The sequence below is a fragment of the Mycteria americana genome, chromosome 3, assembly GCF_035582795.1.
Source record: "Mycteria americana isolate JAX WOST 10 ecotype Jacksonville Zoo and Gardens chromosome 3, USCA_MyAme_1.0, whole genome shotgun sequence".
Taxonomy (NCBI): Eukaryota; Metazoa; Chordata; class Aves; order Ciconiiformes; family Ciconiidae; genus Mycteria; species Mycteria americana.
The window spans coordinates 87,918,022-87,940,203 of NC_134367.1; the positions used below are offsets into that span (position 1 = coordinate 87,918,022).

The window sequence follows — 22,182 nt, forward strand, 5'->3', positions numbered from 1 at the left end:
CAGCTGGTGGCCAAGCGCGGCCCCGCGGCGCTGCCGGCGGGCTCGTCCCCCCTCGCTCGCCTGCCTCCCCCCCGCCGGCAACGGGGCGCCCGGGGATCGTGAAATGTGCTGCTGCTGAGCCTGCCTCCCTAGCAGCCGCTGAGCTGAGCCTGCCTCCCCGGCCCGTCCTGGCAGCATGCGTCCTGTTCTTTGCGTTCTTTGATAGGAACTACCCCAAGTGCCGGGTATTTTGCGTACAAGGCGATGTAGTACGTTGTGAGAGGTCTTTGGCTACCCTGTGGGGTGGCTGAAGGGTGCGGCTCAAGGCTGGACGGTCTCCATCTGTCTGCCCTTTCCAGATGGCCGGTCCAGAAGGTCAGTTACCTTCTTCGTGCTTACAAACTGCTGTCAAACTGTTTCTTTGGTTTTAGAAGAAAGAACCTGACGGTTTTCATATCCTCAGGCTACCAGATTGCTTATTTTCTGAATGACTTGGGAGGTGAGCTTTAACTCTGTTTTTGACTCGTGATTTTAAGGGTTTCCAAGCAGACTTCAGGTCCCTCTATTTGCCAAATATGAGACAGCTTCCCTGCCTTTTGGATTGCTTGTTCACCTGCTTTTACTTCAGCTGTCAAGATGGCTTCGCAGCCAGACATGGCTCAGCAAGGAGTAAAGTTAACTCAAGGCTGGTTGCTGTGTATATAAGTCATCTTAGTGGATGGCTGGAATTGATCCCCATTACTCATTTGCTTTGCTTATGCCTTTACAATATAGTCGTTTTCATTTTATTTGGTCTACCAGGCTAAGGGCAACTGGAAGTTTCCAAGGTTTGTGAGTTACGGTTTATGAGTTATGGGTTTGGCTGCTTTTTCAAGGCAAAATCAATGACTGTCACCTAAGATCATTTTGAAAAGGAGCATCTTTCTTATAGTGTGTGTGCACTATGTAGGCATATGTCACGATTCTCAACCAGCCTTTCCAGAACAGAGTTTCCAGTGGCTGAAGTCCTTAGTGCTGCTGAGCTGTCCTTTTCTCTTGATCTGGAAGTGATGAGCTTTAGTCACAGCACAAGCTCCCCCATGTGGCACTACGAATTTAATTGCTCAGAGAAGACAAGATTTTTGCTTTGAGGAGTTCATGAGCAAGAGCTCTGAACTTGGAGAGAGGACTTGAGCCTACGCCGGAATGGTTTGGATGCAGCTCGTCCTCATGAGCAGACCTCTGTATCAGGGCAGGTGAGCTCAGGGGTTTGCTTACAGAGCTGGGTCTAACTTCAGTCCTTTTGAGCAGAGGTGGAGAGACTGGGGAAGCATGAGTGGAGGAGGACGTGTGCCACGGAAGTGGCACAATGCCATAACCCCGTCTGGTGATACACGTATTTAAGAAGATGAAGGAACAGAAGAATAACTAGAAGGGTAAAGAAACAGCATAGACCTACGTGTAGCACAGGAACAAAGCCTGTGGGAGGTAGAAGGATGTGTGGAGATCACAGAATGCGTCTTTGGAATTGTGGTCACTGTGGGGCTTCCCAAAGCTGCTCAGGAAGTGGACCGGTTCTTCCACACACCCCTGCTGGTTTCTGCCCAGTAGATCCAGTAGAAAGATCTGTGATCCACTGTGTGCAGACAAGAGGGAACCTGCCACACCAGGGCTCTGCTTTCTGCATCACCTCTCACCTCTCACAAAGTAAGAAAGCGTGGCTCTGTACAGACATCAGCGGCCCAGCTTCCAGAGAGAGGTGATTTCTTTTCATAACCGTAAGCTTCTACAGCAGCTGCTAGTAAGAAAAATGAATACCTGATAAGAAGGGGAGCCAAAGAAGAAGAATTCCCTGGTGATCAGTGAACCTGGTGATCAGTTACAGCTTTAACTTCTGTGAGAGCTAAGAGTGAGCACAGACTCAGGCTTCAGTTAACATGTGCAACTAATAATGTGTTTCACTATCTGCAGGCAGAGAGAAGGGGAGCTCTAGTTGTGTGGTCTAGTGTGTAGTGTGCCACTACATGGCACCTGCACGCACTCTTGCATTGAAATACCCAGTTTCAGACCCAAATGTGGAATGTATTCCTTCTTCTCTCCTTTCCCTTGTAAGTTTTTCTTGCATGCACATAATTAATGAACTGTTAGAACAATTCTGTGTAGAGAATGGAGTACTCAGAGGACCCTACGGAAACAGAAACAGAAGGACCACAAGGAATCGTTACTCTATTTTTACCTGCTTGAATGTCCAAAGACTACACTCATGGGAGTCCTGTAAGTCCCTGAACATGAATGCACAAGCTTGGAGTTGCACATCTTATCTAGTCCAGTTTCATTGCCACGCTCATAGCCTCTCCAGAAGTCCCAGGTTTGCAGCTGTGTAACTGAGTTCTGATATATCCATTGTCTCTACACTGAAGTGATCCCAGCTTCATGGACCTAATCATCTACAGAGTCTGGCTCAAAGTTAGCGTAAAAGCAGCAAAGAAACGGCATGTCCTTCACATTGGCCCATTCCACCTGAAGACATTAAAAAACTTGTCTCATAGCCTCAAAGTGTTTTAATCAGGGAATTATTTATTTTCCCCATACCGGAGGGTGCAGGGTGTCTGAAATTTGAGGATACAGTAGAGTTTTAGTTTCAGTAGAAATGAGGGCACTCCTGTGAAAGACAGAATTACAGTATATGAAGAGAGTCTGAAATAAGCTGGTAGGAACTTTCTGGGAAAGGACAAACTAGTTTGTTCCAGAAGTATGGCTGAAGTCCGAATATGTGATACTGCCGCGGGGGAGAAGTGAGTCAGCTAATGACTGAGCAAAGGACTGAGGGCTTTGCTTCCTGAGCAAGCAGGGGGTGCTTCTTTCATAGACTGTCTAGCATATGTGAGTTGTCCATCCTAAAATTTGACTGCTTTGCCTGATAATTCATTTTACGCTTTCAGGAGTTTTCACTGCTTACCTTGTTTCTTGCACTTTCTCATCCCAATTTCCTGCATTTTTTGGAAGTTGGGTAGGGAAGCAGGGGGAGAGTGATGAATGGGCTCTAATGTAAGGCCTTTTTCTTAGACTGTTCTGTTTCATTCATGCTCATGTTGCTCAGAAACAGGTCTTTACCAGTGTTAGAGAAAAGGCCTGAAGAGCTAGAAAAAGTACATTTCCTCAAATTGTTCTTGTTTGGTAGTTATTCGTCATTCAAATTGTATAGGTCTGTATGCATACGCAAGTCTCCCGGTGCTAAGCAAAATATAAGCAGCTCAGAAAAAACAAGCCTGCTCTGAAGAACTTGAAATCTGAATTTCCCAGACAAGATAAAATGAGGTAGAAATAATTACGGTAGCTGCAAAAATCCAAGATGCAAGGAATGCGTGCAACATTTTGAACACAATTTCATGAGGAAGGCTACGGTACAAATGATAACTGGTTCCACATTTTTGGAGCACAAATGCATTGAGTTGATCGCAGGACCACCCTGCCTCTTACAGAATTAAAAAAAAAACCCAGACATCAATATTTTATATGTGATTTTATTTAAAAACTCTAGAATCCCTGACCAGCTGCCTTTACACAGCTGAATGCTGCATGCTAAAGTCACACTTCCAAAGCTTTCCAGTAACTGCTGCAAGACGAAAAATGAGATACAAAGTACAGAGCGCTTGAGCAGAGAGGGACAAGTTGCTTCCGAAAGGGTCTAGCCCTGACACATCACAAAGACAGGATAACAACATAACATCAACCTGTCAGGTAAAAATCCAAGATGTGTATGTACATCCAGTTGCCATCTGGTGGATCTGTAACTTATTATTTCCTTAGAGAGAAATGCTAAACACCTCTTTGAATGGTGAATTGTCCTTGAGCTTTGTGAATTCTCCTCTGTTTTTTCCTGCTCTGAAGCAGAAGTTTTGAATTACTTTCCTGTAGCATGTGTGAAAGTTTGAATGACATTATCTGTGATCTTCTAGGGCTTGGGTTGGTTATAATAAGCTCTGTAACGACAAAAAGGTGTAAAAGACACTGAGGTTTTTGCATCAGTGTATTAGAGGTTCCTCCGCCCCTCCGCAAGTGCTTTTGAACACTCAGATGTGTCACAGAGGCACAATGACGTACTCAAAAGCAGGCATCTCCTTTTCTCCGAGTGCTGTGAGATGAACGGCACTGCTTTCAGGTGGATCTGCGAGCTATTGTGGAGCTGAGGATCGAGAGCTGCCTATGTTAACCAGAGGACTGAGATGCCCTGATCAGATTGCTCGAGTAGCATGTGTGAGTGCTACGAGGCTCTAGCCAAGATTTTGCCTGTTGTAGGAAGCATACAGCTAAAATCCAGTAACTGCACTGCATTCTGCCTTCAGAAGCCTCCCCGGTGCTATCTGGTGCTCCCGTACCCTCATGGTTAAAAGCCCTGAGAGGTTTAAGGCATAGGAGTGATCACAGGGCTCCGACTCCTGAGCTTGGGGAATTTAAACCATGGTAGTTTCAGACTAAGCACCTGGCTGCCTGCCCCTCCTCGTAGCTGGAGGCTGCCTCCCTGTAGGCACAGCTTGTGATGCCCTGCTGGGTTAACGCTCAGGACAGTGGCCAAGAGCAGGCAAGGCTTCGGTGCCTGTCCACGCCTGCCACTCCTGCCACCAGGGCAGTAACATCCGGCACATCGGTAGGGTGGGCGCAGCCATGTTTCAAATGGCCAAAGCTTTATCTGCCAGAGCTCAGGAGGCAAGGCTCCCAGCCTGAAGCTGGAGTGAAGCTTGTTAGTCTGTTCTGCCAAGCCAGCTGAAGAGTGCGACACCTAATGAAGGCAAACCCAAGGGTCAGACTTAGTCAAGAGAAAAACTCAATAAATGTAAAAATGTGAACGGCATTAGAAGTGATTCACGTTCCAGCGGAAGAGACTCGCTCCACTGTTACATGGTGAAAAGCGCTCTAGTACACCATAAGCTGAGATTAGCTTTTCTTCATAAGTCAGTATGCAGGTGCTACTGAGTTAATTCCAGTGTAGCCAAACGTGGATGACAAATGGGGCTTCGCTCTGTCTATAAATTCCATCCAGCACCTAATAAACCTGAACACAAGCAGATATGTAAGCAAGAGAGGCTGAGGGATTAAGTGCAGAAGGCACAAAACAGTTATGTGTAGACTAATAATTTAAATATGAATGATACAGCGCTAGAGGGACTGAGATTTATTTATTTAAGCAGCCTAACTGAATAGGAAGAGAAACTGCAGCATGATGTTCTAGGGAAAAAATGTGACTTGGCAAAATGAAGGCTTATTTGTTGCACTGAGAAAGCCTATGAAGTTCTACAGTATTATGCATAGTTATCCTAAATACATGCTTTCATGAGGGTTGTCTATAAGTGAAAATAAAATAGTTGAGTCAAGAGGGGTTTGAAAAGCCCTCAAGCAGTCAGACTCAGCCAGCCAATTTAATGGGTTTTAAAAGAGCCATCCTGAATATTTGCACGCTCCCTGAACATGGCTAGTTACAGACAGGGAATCCTTTGCCTCCTTCTTCCCTTCCGCAGCTCTGAACCTGTCTATTTCTCCTCCTATGCCACAGAAGCAAACCCACACTCGTGGGTAAGCCTGAAGTAATTGTGTGCCAGTAACTAACTTTGTGAATTCGTAAGTCCTTACACCAAAAAGCTCGCTGGAGTATTCTTATGTTTTAGAGGACGCTTAGTCCTGTATCTCGGATTTATGTTCCAAACTCCTCTGTTAACAAGACTCACATCACAAACTGAGCCCCTCTCAAAAAGCTGAGATAAGTTTAAAAGTCACCAGTGGTATTTCTGGATTGATTGGCTAGTGTTTATATGTACTTTTGGTTCTTTTTCTTTGTCTCTTGATTTTTTAACCCTTATATTGAACCTAGATCATATCTCTGATGGCTTTTTGGTGTAGCCACAAAAATTAGAAATTAGTTCTGTTACTTTTAAATGAGAGACTACGTGACTGTTTTGCCCCAGAGCTTGGGCTTCTGAGCTTAAAATGTCTGTTCTGCAAATGAAATTTCAGTTAGACTCATTTCATCTCTTTTCTCTTTCTTACCTTTAACTGTCCTGTTGGTGTTCAGCTCATTTCTTTACTGGATTGTAGTCATCACTAGGTTAAAATGCTGTTGTCTGCGGTGCACAAAATGCATATGCAAAAGTAGCATCCTAGAGTTTGCAAAATTAAAGGGGTATTTTATTGTTACAGAGTAGTTCCTTTATGCTAGTTTTTGGGTTCAAGTGCACTAATCATGCTTTTCTTGAGTGCTCTGTCTTCCATTTAAAGATTTTAAGACCTCTCTCAGCATCAATTCATTAAATTTTCAACCATATTGAGAGAGCTGGGCAGGCTGAGGTATAGTGAGGGTAGTTTTTAAGTTGTTCCACATGGTAAGTGCTTCTGTTTTAGCATTTTAAATTTGAGAAGAATTTGAGACCTAGGTTCTCAGTAATTTCCTGCAAGTATTGCTCAAATTGGAGATTATAACTAGATGTAAAAAAAAAATCAGTGACTATTTTTGAGTCAGAAGTTTATGCCAGAATTAAGCTGGCATAAGCTGGCAAACTGTTGGTCAAGGTCCCTGCAGGTACATCTTTGATTTTCTGTTTCCTGCTATATCAGCAGTTCACCAGCTTTCTGTCCCACAGGGGCTGAGCTCAAAGTCTAGAAAGATGCTAAAAATGGAAAAACATTATTCGATCCTCCTTTCCCACCATCTGCTCTCTTGTTATCAGTGCTAGGATACAATGTATTACGTTTTCTGTCTACAGAAGAGACAGAATTGATGTTGTTCTTGCTAGCCAATTTCCTTGGTCATCTTTTTGAGAAACTGAAGAAATGTTCCCCTGTGTGGACAAGACAGTTTTTCTTTGAGGAGTAGTGCTTCGGTTTATGGATTTCCCTTTGTAAAATATCACAACCTTCTGTAGTCACGGCTGCTTTACACCTAGCAATAATTGAATAATGCTGTTCAGAGTTTCTTGATAACAAGGCCCTTCTGTGGGATTAGACCTGGTTAATGAGTGCTGTTGCTGAATCATTAGCATTTTTAGGAGAGTGTGCCTATTTGCTCATTATAAGGGACTGCTGGTACTTCACATGCATACCAGCAGCAGTTAATGCAAAGGCATGATAAAAAGGGAAAAACTCCAAATTTGACTCTGATTAGAATGTACTGAGCATCTGCTTGAATAAATCTGATTTTTTTGACATCTATTATGGGTTGGAATTCTGGGAACACGATTCCCCTCTTCTGCTAATGTGTCTTCTGTTTGACTTGGTAGCACATTTGCATTCTGTCTTGCTGGGTTTAGTAGTGCTCCTACTATGAGCACAGATCTCAGCGCTTGTGCCTTGGTGAGGGGGAACAGCACCCCATGCTCTGCAAACGGATTTAAAAGTTACGCTTTGTGTCCATATATGATGATAATCTTGTTTAAAGAGGTTTTCCTTTCATATAGGGTTTTAAAGCATTTTCTCCAGTGTGGCTGAGTTGTTTTCAGCTGGGACATCAGTGGCTTTATGTCCAGCCTGTTCCTGGCCTCCCTGTTGAGTCTGCCAAGAATGTGTCAGACAGTGCCAAAAGTAACTATTGGGTTTTGTTTGTAGATGCTGGAAACTGGTTTCTATTTTAACCTTCAGAAAGAGTGTTATAACTGACAGAAAGCAGAGGATTTTAAAAATATCTTTAGCATGTCCCTATGAAGCTGGCAGCTTTGCTGTCATCCTGCTGGAATGCCTGACAGAGGGTCAGGGGAGTCGAGCTCTCTTTCAGCGTTGAAAGTATGCCTCACCAGGAGAGCAATGCACAGAGTTTCCAAGAGTGGCTGGGACCCTTGGATACCTCCCTTTTCCGGTGCATGTTGAAGAGGCCTGATCCCTACTGGGAAATTGCTCTGCACTTAATGAAAATCTGGATTCTTAAGGTGCCCACATTACGTACCCAGAAACTGTGGCTCTCAGGACTTGAAGTCCCTTTTAAATGCTTTCAGCAGAAATCTCTAAGGCTTGGACAGGTCCAAACCCCAAACCTATAGGCAAAAAGTCTAAATATAAAGGAAAGATTGAGTTGGTGCTCTACAAATTCAAGACTGTCACTTTGTCTCAGAAATCCTTTTTTAGGGAATTTTGTAAGATGTTAGGAAAAATGCAAAAAATAATGGATGTAAGAGAGAGGGATGTTGCTTAGGTATTTTAGAAGAAGGACCCCTAGATAACTATTCCCAGTGTCTCTACTGAACTGTGTGAGCTTAAACAAGTCCTGGAACTGTGGCCAAGCCCCTGAGCCATGTCATATACTTAGCTGCGTAACAAATGTGTTGCGGAGCTCAGTTAATACTCATGTGCCATGACCAAAGTTCTGTAAACATGCCAACAATTTATTGAATATGAAAATACTAACAAGTGCTTTGGACTGATATGGGATTACTGCAAATCATAGCCCAAAAGTGTACATTAGCAGATATTCAAAATCGCCTGCTTCAGGAATCTAACTGGAGATGACTAAATTCAGAGTCCAGTCTTCCCAGGTTCTGTATATGGTCAACGGAGAGAGAGAGAGAGAAACTCTTGCAGAGGGTCCATTCAGTGTCAGTGCTCTGAACGGTCTTCTGCATGAGTCCTTCCCTTTACGTTGGCCACGCTGAGTGCTTGATTTGAGTACCTGAAATAGGTACTGTGAATACTCTCCAAAGAGCTCAGCCTCATAGGAGTGGGCTTGAGTTCTGCTCTAGTTCCCTTTCAGACTAATTTCCTTTGCCCAATAACACGTAGGTTTGCTCAGTTCCTTAGCGCTATCAAGTGAAATTGTCACAATAGGTTATACCAATGTAATCCAGCCTATCCATTTTGTGTCTTTAACCTGAGTTTTGGTTAAAGCCTGTATAGCTTAGAGGAAAAAAAAATATAGCCTTGTACTGCTACCTATCTATGGGAAATGGATTTATAATGAAGCACTGAGGAATAGCATAAGATACAAGTGGCATGGGAGACACTTAACAGAGGTCAGACTAGCGAACCTGAAAGTGCAACACACTGGCTTGTGGCACTGGCTTTAGTTTGTGTGACTAACATGTATGCAGTGGATAAGCCAATTCATCCTGACTTTTGCAGTACTGTGTTTGCAGTAGGCGATCTTTACAAATGGATGAATTGTTCTTAAACCACAAATGGAATATATTGCACATGAGGGGGATGTTGACTATGCAAAACATGTGCCACTGTCTTGCTTTTTGTCTTCTTGAGCAGACCTAGCTGCTTTGGAAAGCAGAAGGCTTTCATCACCTATTTGCCAATTGTGTGAGATTCAACAAGGCTAAATGCCGGGTCCTGCACTTGGGCCACAACAACCCCATGCAATGCTATAGGCTTGGGGAAGAGTGGCTGGAAAGCTGCCCGGCAGAAAAGGACCTGGTGGTGTTGGTCGATAGCTGGCTGAATATGAGCCAGCAGTGTGCCCAGGTGGCCAAGAAGGCCAATAGCATCCTGGCTTGTATCAGAAATAGCGTGGCCAGCAGGACTAGGGAAGTGATCGTGCCTCTGTACTCGGCACTGGTGAGGCCTCACCTTGGATACTGTGTTCAGTTTTGGGCCCCCCACTACAAGAGAGACATTGAAGTGCTGGAGCGTGTCCAGAGAAGGGCAACAAAGCTGGTGAAGGGTCTAGAGCACAAGCGGCTGAGGGAACTGGGGTTGTTTAGCCTGGAGAAAAGGAGGCTGAGGGGAGACCTTATCGCTCTCTACAACTACCTGAAAGGAGGTTGTGGTGAGGTGGGTGTTGGTCTCTTCTCCCAAGTAGCAAGCGATAGGACAAGAGGAAATGGCCTCAAGTTGCGCCAGGGGAGGTTTAGATTGGGTATTAGGAAAAATTTCTTCACCGAAAGGGTTATCAAACATTGGAAGAGGCTGCCCAGGGAAGTGGTTGAGTCACCGTCCCTGGGGGTAATGTAGGTAATGTGTAAATATGGTGCTTAGGGACATGGTTTAGTGGTGGACTTGGCAGTGTTAGGTTAACAGTTGGACTTGATGATCTTAAAAGGTCTTTTCCAACCTAAACAATTCTATGGTTTTATGATTCTATGCTTTCAGGTTCCCTATCCTCTTTCAAATAGTATCTTGAAAAGCAATGCAATGCTAGTTTCATAGTGTAGTGGACAAGAGCTGAAAGCAGGAACAGATCTACAATTGTTACTGTTCGTGACTGTGGCCATACAGTGGTCGCCAGCAACACAGAATGGCCTTTGCCCAGACACCCCTGTGATTGTAAGGGGGGACTCTCAGAAGAATAAGAATCCTGCATAGGAAATACTAATCAAGAGGATTTTTTCCATGTTTTAAATGAAAATTGAAGTAAAGCAGATCTGAGTCCGGGTGAAAGTCCCACCCTATATAAACGCATAAATAAACAGGATAGATGTGATAGATGGCAATTGTGGAGTATTGAATGGCTCCTGTTGGTAACCTCAGGGAGCCCATACTTAAGGATCAAATGACTCACAGAACTGGTATCTGAGCTGTTCAGAACAAGGTGTCTGATATGGATCTTGCTTATTGTCAATATCTCATATCAATTTATCTGTAATGAAGACTATCGGAACAAATGCATAGGATAGTGCCACTTTAGTTTCTACTGTGTAGTTTCCCCTGAGCAGCATCATTTTTGATAGAGAGGGCAAGCATCAAGTGTAAATTTCCCTCTAGTTTTAAAGAGGATCTCTCAAACACAAGGTTGAACCACACTTAAGAAAATACCAGTCCTTCGCAGGAGACAACCTTATCCTAAATTTCAAGAGGGGACCGCTGCAGTTGCCTGCTAGTGGTTGTGGACAAGCATTAGATCCATGGAGCCTTCTGGTAAGTGTAAATCCTCTCCCCTCACATGCACAACTGGCTGTTTGCACCAGCATGATGGATGTTTTATGCTGCTACCTAAAAGACTTGTAGTTTCTTGGGCTCACTAGCCAGAGGTGTTCATCTTTAAAACTGGCTCTGCTTGCAGGCTGTGATTTTTCCTTCAAACCCAACAGCTCCAAGAAGGCTGTGATCAGACTCTAGAAGGACACACTGAACTTTTAGAAAGAAAAAGCAAGAGATGTCCTCCTTATTCTGTTTCAATATATCCTTAAATATTTCATCAGGTGCTTTTCTACGTTATAGTATTCTCTCCTGCAAATAGCTTTACCTTTTCCTTTAGTTCTTCATATACTGGCTTACTTACATTTATTTGTGTGAGCAGCATCATGCTACTCTGAATTATGTTGAATATTATATTCCTGAAATACAAATACTGAAATATATTTACATATATCACTAAGAGCTTATTGGGAAACCAAGTTAGCTTTGTAACAGCTGAGGCCTTCATTTGCATCATCTTTTTACTGTGGACAATCACAACAAATGAGTCAGACTCACTCTTGCTAATTGTCCTTGTCCCCTATGTAGCAGTAGCTCCATACAACTCTTAAGTGCAAAAGCTGAAAAGAAATGTTTTACTAACATAAGAACTATTCTTGTCTTTGGAATTTCCGTGTCTTCAGTGAACTGAGTTAAAAAAATCGGTTCTTGTATTTTCCTTATTGTAAGATGAGATGCTGTAATGACATCAGACACCGCAGTAAAAACTGTGTGTACACTAGTATATATAAATGTATATTAGTATATATAATTCTAAGTATATACTTATACACACAGAGACATGTATATATGTATTTTATTTCTTCTTTTTCACTGAAGGTTTGTAGTCAGATATACACAGTGGATTAAGTAAGTTGCTATGGATGTAAATGATACTAAATGATTAAACAGCCCAGCTGTCTGTGGTCAAATGCAGCATCTCACCAAATGCTTCTCCAAAATAAAAGTTCTTCCAAGGAATGATTTATAATTTAGACCTGTAAAAAGGTTTCCTGGATAGCATCTGTTTCCCATGTGTAATGTGGTTTGAAATCTACTTTCTGATCCAGCTTTCTGCAGTTGTCTCTGAAATGGGCTTGGTGATGGATGGTGGCAAACTGCCTAAAGATGACTAGATATTTTGCCTCTCTAACATATGTCTCTGGAGTGGTGAGTTAGTGTCTAGCATCATGTTAATGTCACAAAGTAAAGGAAGTGCGGTGAGAGAGTCACTAATCAAAAATTACTTGAGCTGGACTCACAGAAGAAGAGCTAGGGCGCCAACTGCCCAGCCTGGATCCTCTTCTTCCATGAAGCCTTAAATCTCTTCTCAGAAGAGATCTTGATCAAGCAGAACAACCTTTGAGATTTTTTTTTTTTCCCCTGAACAGGAGCAGAATCAAGATGTGTTGAAAACTTCGATGAAAACAGACATGTGTTGAGAAAATCAAAATGTCAGGGTGGGTCAGAGTGAGGTAGATCATCAGTGTGGTGGTGGGACACTTGGTCTAGGATGTAGAAGGTGCTGGAGCAAGCCTCTGCCCAAAGGAACAAAAGCAGGTGGTTTTCATCCTTTATTATTTTCAGTGTCTCTTTTTCAGAGCCTCGATGTCCTGTGCATAGTTAAGCCCCACTCATCAGGATACAGATACGTGAAACCTCCTCTCCTCTCTCATGCCAACACAACCTCCAATGCAGTGCAGTTTGGTAAATCCTGGTGAAAATATTCTTACCATTAACTCCGTGGAGCTGGGCATCTTGCCACTTTTGTGTGGCTCTTTGTTTTTTTAGTTTCCCATAACTAAAAGTGCAGGTAACCCACCTGGGTCAGTCCCAGCCCGCTGTCTGTGAGCTGGCTATAGCATTCTGGCACTATGCAGTGATCATTATAAAATCATACTTTTTCTACCAATGGAGAATTACTCCAAAAAAAGGTTTGCCTTGTGCAAAGGCTCAACTCTGAGACTCCAGATTAATTTCCTAGCTGTGCCGCAGCCTTCCTGGGTGCCTTCAGAGCCCCTTTCTCTTCTGGTGGGATTTTCAACGTATCTACAGGAGGGAGGTGCCAAATTCCTCATTTGTGCTTTGTGCAGTGATTAGCACAGTACTACTTTGTCCTCATTTGGAATATGCTTGATATCTTGAAATCCAGAGAGAAAGAAGTAGATACTATTACTTGCCATGCTTAGAATTGGGGATATCCTATGAATATTCTCTGCAGAAAACTGATTTTGAGAAGGCTATTCCTCCATTAAAACCAAAATTGCACACTGTAACTTGTGCATGTACTTTTACATTCTGGACTAGGTAATTTTTATCAGATTGCTTTGAATAATGGATAAATTCAAGGAGACTGAAATCTGTTCAGGCACCTAGTAAGGATGCAAGAGCAAAATTCCTCAAGTTAAAGGTTTACAATGCATTGCTTTTTGTGTTTCAACTCATTGTTTCATTTACATCCCTGGTGGTCAGAGGGTCTTCCCCTCTGACATGAGAACTGTGTGCATCGCACACAGCAGTGATGCTCCTGGCTGCCCTACAGTCAGTTCAGTGCAGATGGCAGGTTCGTGTCTCTCTCCCTCCTCTCCCTCAGGTGTGTTGCTGGTGGAAGCAGTAGCCTTCATGCAGCAAGGCCTGAGTCTCAGTCCAGCCCCCCTATTCTGTTTCTAGTTGCAACCAGTATAAATGGCCATATGTAGCTAGTATAAATGCACTGTACTTGAACTATGCATCCACTACCGACCAAAGTTGAGAACAGACTATGGCGCTAAATGGACCTTTGGTCTGACCCAACCTTTTGTGTCCTAAAATTGCTAAAATGTCTAAGGAAGAGTATGAGAACATGAAATGATACTTGTCTATCCTCTGCCGTTTGAAGTGCAATAATTTTCCAAGCTGGGGATAGCCCTTAATACCCTCAGATGTACTTTCTTCCATTAATCTGTCCAGTAGCCTTTTGAATTCATGCTGGTATAAACTTAACTATCCACAACAACATGCTAGCAATGATTCCTACAACTTAGCCACACGTGGTGTGAGGAACCATCTCCATTTATTTATTCTGAACCTTCTGGCTGTTAGTAGTTTCATCCAATGATCCTCCGTTCTGGTACTGAAGGAAAGGACAATCATCCCCTGTTCACCCAGTCTGGGTGAACATCCACATACCTCTCATCTTTATAAATACTCCTGCAGTGTGAAAACAAAACACTGATTTTATTTTTAGGTATAACAGATTAAAACCAGTATTTTCTACCTTGGATGATCAAATTAAGCAACAAGAAGTGGCCTGCCTTTTCACAGCATACCCTGCTATTCTACAGCTTCCAGATAAGACTGTTGATTTAGGTACAAGGTATTGTCTCTATTTTCTAAATTTGAGTGCCCAAGTTAAAATATTTTTGTGCACTCTTTGATTGGCCTTTCAGGGTTATTTAAAAAAAAAGGGGGGGTTGGGGTTTCCGTTAGCACACCAACTCAGACACACAAGGAGCACGTCTGCGGAGGGAGAAGGTGTAGTTTTTCATATAATCTGTTTTCTCACTGTAACCACAGTGTGACAGACTGGAACGAAAACTCTAAAAACTTCAGTCAGCCTCTGGCTCTGTGCAGAAAGTCTTGCCCTGTCTAACCTACAGGGGACATCTGTTTGTTTGCCTGCTAGGCAGAAGACCATTTAGAGGCTGGGAGTTTATTCACTGTGGTCATTGCACCTCCAGAAAGATATGAACAAAATGAGAATGTGCTCCAGACTGATTTGGGCTCCAAACATGCAATGAGTAATATTTTTTTCCTCCCAGCTGACAGTAGAAAATAGGGCCATAAAAGGTCTGCCTAGCAGAGGATTATATGAAGGTCTTTAAGAGACATAGCACAAAACAATTTTTGCACGATACAGCATGTCAGATGCAAGTTGAAACAATCCAGGATGAATGTGCTGCAGCCTAAGGTTCAGGCATGGTTTATTTAGGATAATTACCCAGCAGGGTAGCTGTCCCTTTCCAGAGCACACTGGAAAGTCCAAAAGCACTAGAAGTATCATCTTGCATTACTTCTGAGTACCTCTATCAAGATAACGAATACCTTCAATTTCCCCGGGCTCCATTTCGGTGTTAGGAGAAGTCAGCAATCTCCAGGACCTCATTGTCATACTAAAGGGTAATATTCTTACCACAGAGCAGCTGGATTGCTAATTAAACAAAAAATCTTTTATATCTCCAAAATAATATAACTGAATAACCACCTGTTAGAGAATTATATATTTTGATAATTATTTTAATGGGGGGCATATTATTTGTACTTTCTTCTTGTTTGCGTCAGCCGAGTGCTAGAGAGCCCTCTTGTGCTGGGTGCTATACGCACGCCGTACAAAAGGAGCATCTTGCCATAAAGAGTTTCCAGCCTGAGCAGTGGAGAAGACACTTGTGTTTGTAAGGGGGCAAAAGAAACAGTAAGATGTCTCTGGGCAGTACGAGGGATGGGGCTTTTGGAGTGCAGCCAGCTGGAGCTCAGCCACTCTCTCTAGACATCACACTTGAAGAGAGACCAGAAGAAGGTTCCTGATACTCAGGTATGTTATGAGAGTTTCTGTAAATTGAAACTTCAATTCCTATTTTTAGTGCTATTGCAACTGCATGACATGTGGTCCTGTATCCACCGTCTTCCTCCTTCGTGTTGTGAAAACTGGTGCCTTAGACAGAGTTTCCAGATGAAGAGATTAGGTTTAAAGTTTCCTGACGGAACAAATTTTATTTGATAGATTCCATGTTTCAGAGAGTAAAATTTCTTGCACTCAGTGAACTTTTGCTGAATGTCCAGAGTCCTGAGGTAACCCCCTCTCCCTCTCCACAGATGCCTGCCCATAGCCGTTCCCTGGGAGACTGGTCAGGGAGTCTGGGAAGCCCCAGACTTCAGTGACACTGATACCTGGCGCTGCTGTTGGTATTAGGATGGAGGCAGCTTAGCTGAGCTGTTCCAGTGTCTGAGCAGCTTCCTGCTAACTGGAGGACTGGGAATAAAAAAAAGATTCCATCTGATTCAAACCGAAACCCAATGCTGAAAAAGACAAAGTTTCCTGTTAGCAGGAAACCCCCTTTCCTGGCTGTCCTCAGTTCTAACTTGGATCCTTGGATCCCCTCATCTGAACTCAGGATGCCTGTGCTTCTTGACTCCTGTAGTTTCAGTACACAAAGGAGATGTATAAAGACAGTTGATTATAATGATTGATGTTAATGGGAAGTGCAGAAGGGAATTACCTGCATTTAAATTACTAATGTGCCTCCTAATACTGTTTCTCTCTAAATCACTGGGAAAGTCAGACTAGATTTTTAACAGATGGTGTTATATAGTTCCAGAAACAAATAATCTGACTACTGTGGTTGGAAGGGAATTTACTCTGTCAAAGCCTAGAGAGGTTTTTAAGTCAACAAAATACGTGCGCCAATTTCATAGATTTAGACAATGTCTAGGCCAGAAGCAAAGGTTGGGTCTTTCACTTGCACATCACATGTAACACAGGCAATAGATTTTCACCTGCTTTCTCCTGTCTTAAGCCTCTTCTTACATGACAGCAGATTCTACCGCATTACCAGGTAACTCTTCAGGTCTGTCTTCTCCCTCGCCAAACTTTCAGGTCCTCTTGTTTATTATACACCGTGCATGTTTCAAATGTTATCACCGTGGAGAATGTGGTATAATATTAGATAGTGCAAGTTTCAAGGAAATAACTCACTCATTCTTCCCAGCATTCCTAATGAGGGTATTAAAGGAGTTTCTCTTCCACCTCTGAACTTCAGACTGGCTGTCAGCTGTTGTACTGTGCTTAGTTTGGTTTGAAAAAGTAGTTGAGTTAAATTTTTGTAACTGTAGCTTACAACTCTGTTCTGTTGGGCCTATTAAATGAGTGATGAAGTGGTGTCTTTAGTATACTTTCCCACTAACATTTAGCACATGTAAATTTGAGAACAAAATTGGTACATTCGTATCAATAATATTTGTTATGTAGCTTTTAACTGCCTGGATGCTACTAATTCTCACTCACTTGGACTTTTGTGCCCTAAGTGCCCGGATCATCACACAGGAAAATCCAGAGGAGGGCTGTCCCCCCAGTACCCTCCCTGCACCATGCAGAAGACCCCAGACAGGGTTTCATCCAGGGACACTTCTTAAGCCCACTGTCCACTGTGGGCAGTGTCAATGGCTCCCTGTGCCAGCACTCCTGATACCCAGCTCAGGTAAGCGTTCTGCGTTTTCATACCTGTCTTTGGAGTGGGATGTGAGAGGGATGAGTAAGCCTTCTGGTGGAATTAGGATTCTTTATACCACCAGTCTGGCTGCAAGGTATGACAAGGCTTTAAAGGGAACTGCCTTTGAGCTATGAGTTGCAGAAGAAATCTTCCTCAGAATATCTAGTTGCATCAGAAACTGTCCTCCTGTCACCTTAAATCATATATATATACGTATATATTTTAGAATAAAATAGAAATAGTATAAGAGTTATTAGTAGCTAAGAAGGGATCACAGTTAGGAATAGAAACTGGCATACGAGAATATCAGAATTGTAGAATCTTCAAGGTAATAGATAATGCCTAAGCCAGATAAGAGGGTACGGGCACTGCATATTTAACTAACAAGCATACGTTTCTCCTAAAAGAATGCGAAGCTGTAACACTTCAAAGACCAGTAACGGGAACATCCTCTTACTGGGAGAGTTGCAAAGATAAAGGGACGCCACAACAACCATGAAACAACAGGAATCACAGTAACTAGGGGAAAGGTAAAGACGGCAGGGGGACATTGCGACCACCGACCCAACTGAGGAACGAAAGGACTAACACCCCCCCCCTCCCCAACACCTTGTGAGCATGCGCAGTGAATTAAAATCACACTGTAGCTTTAAATCGAAGCAGAGGAAATACGGGCCAAGGGAAGAAGAGGATGCCTAGTCAGTCTAATGATTATGTATTGGATAGGCGTGGTGTGTTAACTTTCATGTATAAAAATTGAAGAGAATTACAGCAGCTGTGCTTGATTTGTGGAAATATTCCACCTTGCACCCTGCACAGGATAAAACAATGTCTCCTCTCTAAACATACTTTGTGTGTTTCGGGAGTTGTTTTATAAAACAGGCAACAAGGAAACATAGCATCTCAGACACAGGTACCATCCTGGACACTTGTATGGGGGTAAATGGTAGTTTTCACAGTGCAAACAGACATGAAAACCCCAAGAACGGTCGTGTTTCTGTTTTGAAAGAAGATATTAGCATCCTAATCAAGTCTGAGCCTACAGCTGCAGGAGCCACGGGTATCAGGTATCCTTCTGGTGAAGCTTGCTAAGATCAATAATGATAATGTTGGAAAATAAGTGAGGAACATGTAAAGAATAAAGTTTAAAGGGTCAACCAAGAAGGAACAAAGAAACCCAAGAATATCCTGGTGAAACCGGCTCTTCTAGCATGTGATATTTAACAATCAAAAAAATTAAGCCTTAAAAGGAAGAACGACCCTGGATTCATGACCTGAAAAGCATGGTTTTGGGGTCTGTGACCATCAATGAGCACCAGAGGACCCCCATGTGAAAAACTGAGCATGCGTTATGTTAAATCATCATTATGTAAGCTACTAATTAACATAGTCCCACCTAGTAGTGTGAAAACCTAAGCATATGGAAAGATAAACTGTATAAATGAACCTAGATCTGTGTAAACTGGTATGCACGTTAGGCAGAAGGATCCCCTGTGCATCCAGCGCTGCAATAAAGAGAACGCCTGCTTCTTAATGCTACATTGGTGTTAAGAGGTGTATTCCTGATTTCGGTGACAATAATACAATCAATAACGATAAATCAACCATGTGCTAAAGCAAGCACGGCAGTGGAGAAGTAGCCCTTGTTGTCATAGCTGCCCAGAGACAGGCACTGGGCGTGTGGATACCAACCATCACTGACTCCACTGCAGTCTGGGCATCCATAGAACGCAAAGGCTTGGATGACTTTGTGAATGACTCCCACATGCTGTTTGAATGAAAGCAGCTTGGAGAATGGCTATGAACACCTAAAATACAACTCTGCTTATGAGGGATTTGACCACCCCAAACTGGTTCATAACCAGCTGGCCTTCACATGGCACCTCAAGGTGAGAGCCACTGTCTCACTGTACAATGACAAAGTCCTGACAACAGCTCATGGCAGAAGGCAGTAATGGTGTCCCTTCACATCTGAACAATTTGCATCCAATGCTGTTCATGACAGATCCTGAGGGCAATGTGGTCCTTCAAATCTCAAACTATGTCCCACCCATTGCCCTCAGGCAAAGTAGTTACAGTGGGAAGGACACCCAGGCACACGCAGATGCAGAGCTCCTGCACTGTGCTGGAGGAGAGGCAGGCTGCAGTGTACTGAGCTGTTGTGGCAACAACAAAATGTGAGCAAGTTAGCACCGAGTGGTGGTAATCATCAGCTCTAGTAGCTGGCTGGCTAATCAGAGGTAACTCCTTATGTGGAAGAACTTACTTCATGTCTCATTTTGAACCATTGGTAACTCCCCGAATGTGGAGGTCTTGGGAGTGATTCACATGCTTTTTGCCTTAGGGATATCTGTGACTGGATTCATAAACACAGGTGAATAAATGAAAGCAGATACATAAGACATAAGACTTTGGCACATTACAAATTTTTTATTTAATAGCATTTTGATTTAAGAAGCCCACAGAGTTAATCCTGATTTTATGCAGTGTAAATGCTTCATTTATTATGTACTTTCCTGGAAACATAAGTTGTCAACATAAAAATTCTAGAAAGCTTCCTTTCACTTTTGTTCCTCCTACTCCTGTAATTCTGCCTTTTATTTATAAAGTCTTCCACTGATGTATACACCATCTTATTTGGAAGCTTAACAACAGAGACGGCATAGTGGAAAAGGCTCTTTAACTAGAGGCTTCTGAGAGGCAGAAGAGAGTAACAGAAGGATGTGTTGGTCTTTGTCTACTAGAAGCAAATAAAACCCTGGTGATGGTCCCCATGCCACTGTTCTGTCACTCCTGGAAGCCAGGAGAATAGTTCTTAGAGAGTACACATTTCCTTTGAAAATGTCAAAGGCCAAATACTGAGCATAGTACGTAAGATGTCAGTGATTCACCTTCGTCTGCATGTATGTCATTTTTTTTTTCCATAGTACATTTTTCCCCCCTCATATCACTCATTAGGCTTTGAACTCTCTTGTTTGCCCAAATTGGCAAGCTCCTAGCATTTCTCTGGCTAAAAATTGTCTCAGAATTGTGGTGTCAGGATAATCAGCACAATATTTCACCTCCCTAACAGAAAAAAATACTTCACAGTCTTAAAACACTTCTTTTTTTCCAATTATTTTTTCTGTCAGTATTTTCAGCTTTATCACCATGTGAATGAAAGTGAAGGACTCTTGTCCCCAGGATGCTTGTTAGAGGTCCTAACAAAGGTACCTGACTACATTTGCCATCGGCTCCGATCTATTTTGGAAATGGGACTGAGCCTAAGGATTTTGATGAAAAATACTACCAGCCACTAAAATTAATAATCAGACTGGATACCAAAACCAGGTAAAGAATTTAGGTATTGGTTTTGTGTTACATTATAATTTCTGGATCATCATTTGTACGTGCCATTCATGATACATTGTAATTCTTAATCCCCCATCTCCACCTTCCACGGTCTTCCAATATCTGTCATTCTCTTTTCCTTTGGAAATAACCTACTTACTATGTTTCTCTTGCACCAGCACCCATTTGCTCTTTGAAAACTAACTATTTTTTATATATTAGATTGTCTAGGTAATATGTATTTAATTATATCCTTACCAATTGTTCTTACTTTGCATTCAACTTCGGAATACGATGATTGTCTATTTTTCTAGATATTCTAGTTACTCTGATTAACAGCTATTACCCTTCTTGTAAATCTTCTCTTGCATATAAAACAAAATGTTTTGCACAGGTGTTCCCTTTAGCGAGGGGCACTTGCATTTGAAGGATCCTTCAGCAAGACTCAGAAATTGTAGGTTAATTGCACTGTCAGAACCTCTACATAAACTTAATTTTCATGAAAGGAACACAAACCAGAGAAAGACAGAAATAAGGAACAACAATTTAAAGAAGATATAGCATCTTTTTATTACTTGAATAACTCCTAACTGCAAAGAACACAAAGCCTGCAGAAAATGACAGAATGTATCAAAGTGAATGTAATCTGCAAAGAACAAGACATGGCAGCAGAAAATATTCAAAAGGCAGTCACAATAATGATTAAGGTTAATGAGAACTACTAATAACACTGTTGGTAACTGAAAGTTCTCAATAGCAGTCTAGCAAGTGGAAGGTTCTTTGTAAAACAGCTGTAGAATAAATCCAAACATGACACGTTTCATTAGATATTTGATCCTGTTTGATTTTTGGGACACATGTTGTGAAATGATAATGTGGATCGATGGAGAAAACCGTCAAAATTTTAGTATCCTGAGAATCTGCCTTGGCATGTGTACTGGGAATGAAATTTTAGGGAAAATGACAGCCAACACTAATTGTCTGACAATGGATGTTTCATTTGGGTACTGGCAGAAAGAAAAAAAGAAAGTAGTTTGTACCTGTGCTCTTTCAACATATTCTTTGTGAAGTTTTGCTTTACCTGGCCTTGAAATATTTCAGAAAAAGATATAGTATATTTTCATGAATGCTGAGGGTACAGCAATGATGTTCCCATTCAGGGACAACAAAAGTAGACCATTGTCAGAGATCTTGGAAAGGTCGGGTGATGCTGGTTTAAAATTCAGTTGACAGAAATGGAAGTTTAATGCTACAGGCTGAACAAGAGATAAAAGACAGATCTAGGAAAAATACTAATTTATTATTGATTACTAATTTATCTGCAGAATAAGAACTTGAACAAAGGTATATTGAAATGATATAGGTTTTTGGAAATCCTCTGTTCAGTCTGGCTGCTGAAAAAATCTTAAGAGCTTTATCACAGAAAAATACAAAATGGACACAGGAGGCCAATCGCAACCAAGAGTTTGAAAATCTCAGGGATCAGAAAAAGCAGACAATTGTTCCGAGAGCCTCTGATAAATCACACCAGGCAAAAGTGCCAAATGATACTTCTAAGCAAGGCCATAGGGCAAGACTTGGTCAAAAGTAGGGCAATGGCGAAAAATATGTAGCTTGTGCTCCTAGCGCCTTAACTAAAAGTGAATGCAATATGCCCAAACCAAACAGAGCCTAGCACAGGGATGAAGAGCATCCTGTTTCTGCCTGTGAGACACACATTGGCACAGAGAGATTGCAAACCATTACTAGCAGTAAGAGGTCAGCAGGCACTTTT

At 42.3% G+C, this 22,182-nt stretch overlaps 1 long non-coding RNA gene across 2 annotated transcripts; it reads left to right on the top strand.

The window, feature by feature from the left end:
• Positions 1-8: 8 nt before the first annotated feature.
• LOC142407022 (uncharacterized) lies at positions 9-18,623 on the top strand. Of its 2 annotated transcripts, none has more exons than XR_012774788.1 (4): positions 9-478; positions 10,706-10,794; positions 16,894-17,066; positions 17,486-18,623. It is a non-coding gene; the product is annotated as an uncharacterized LOC142407022 (long non-coding RNA). The 2 variants fall into 2 exon arrangements; XR_012774787.1 differs by having other exon boundaries at positions 10-354.
• The last annotated feature ends 3,559 nt before the right edge of the window (positions 18,624-22,182 follow it).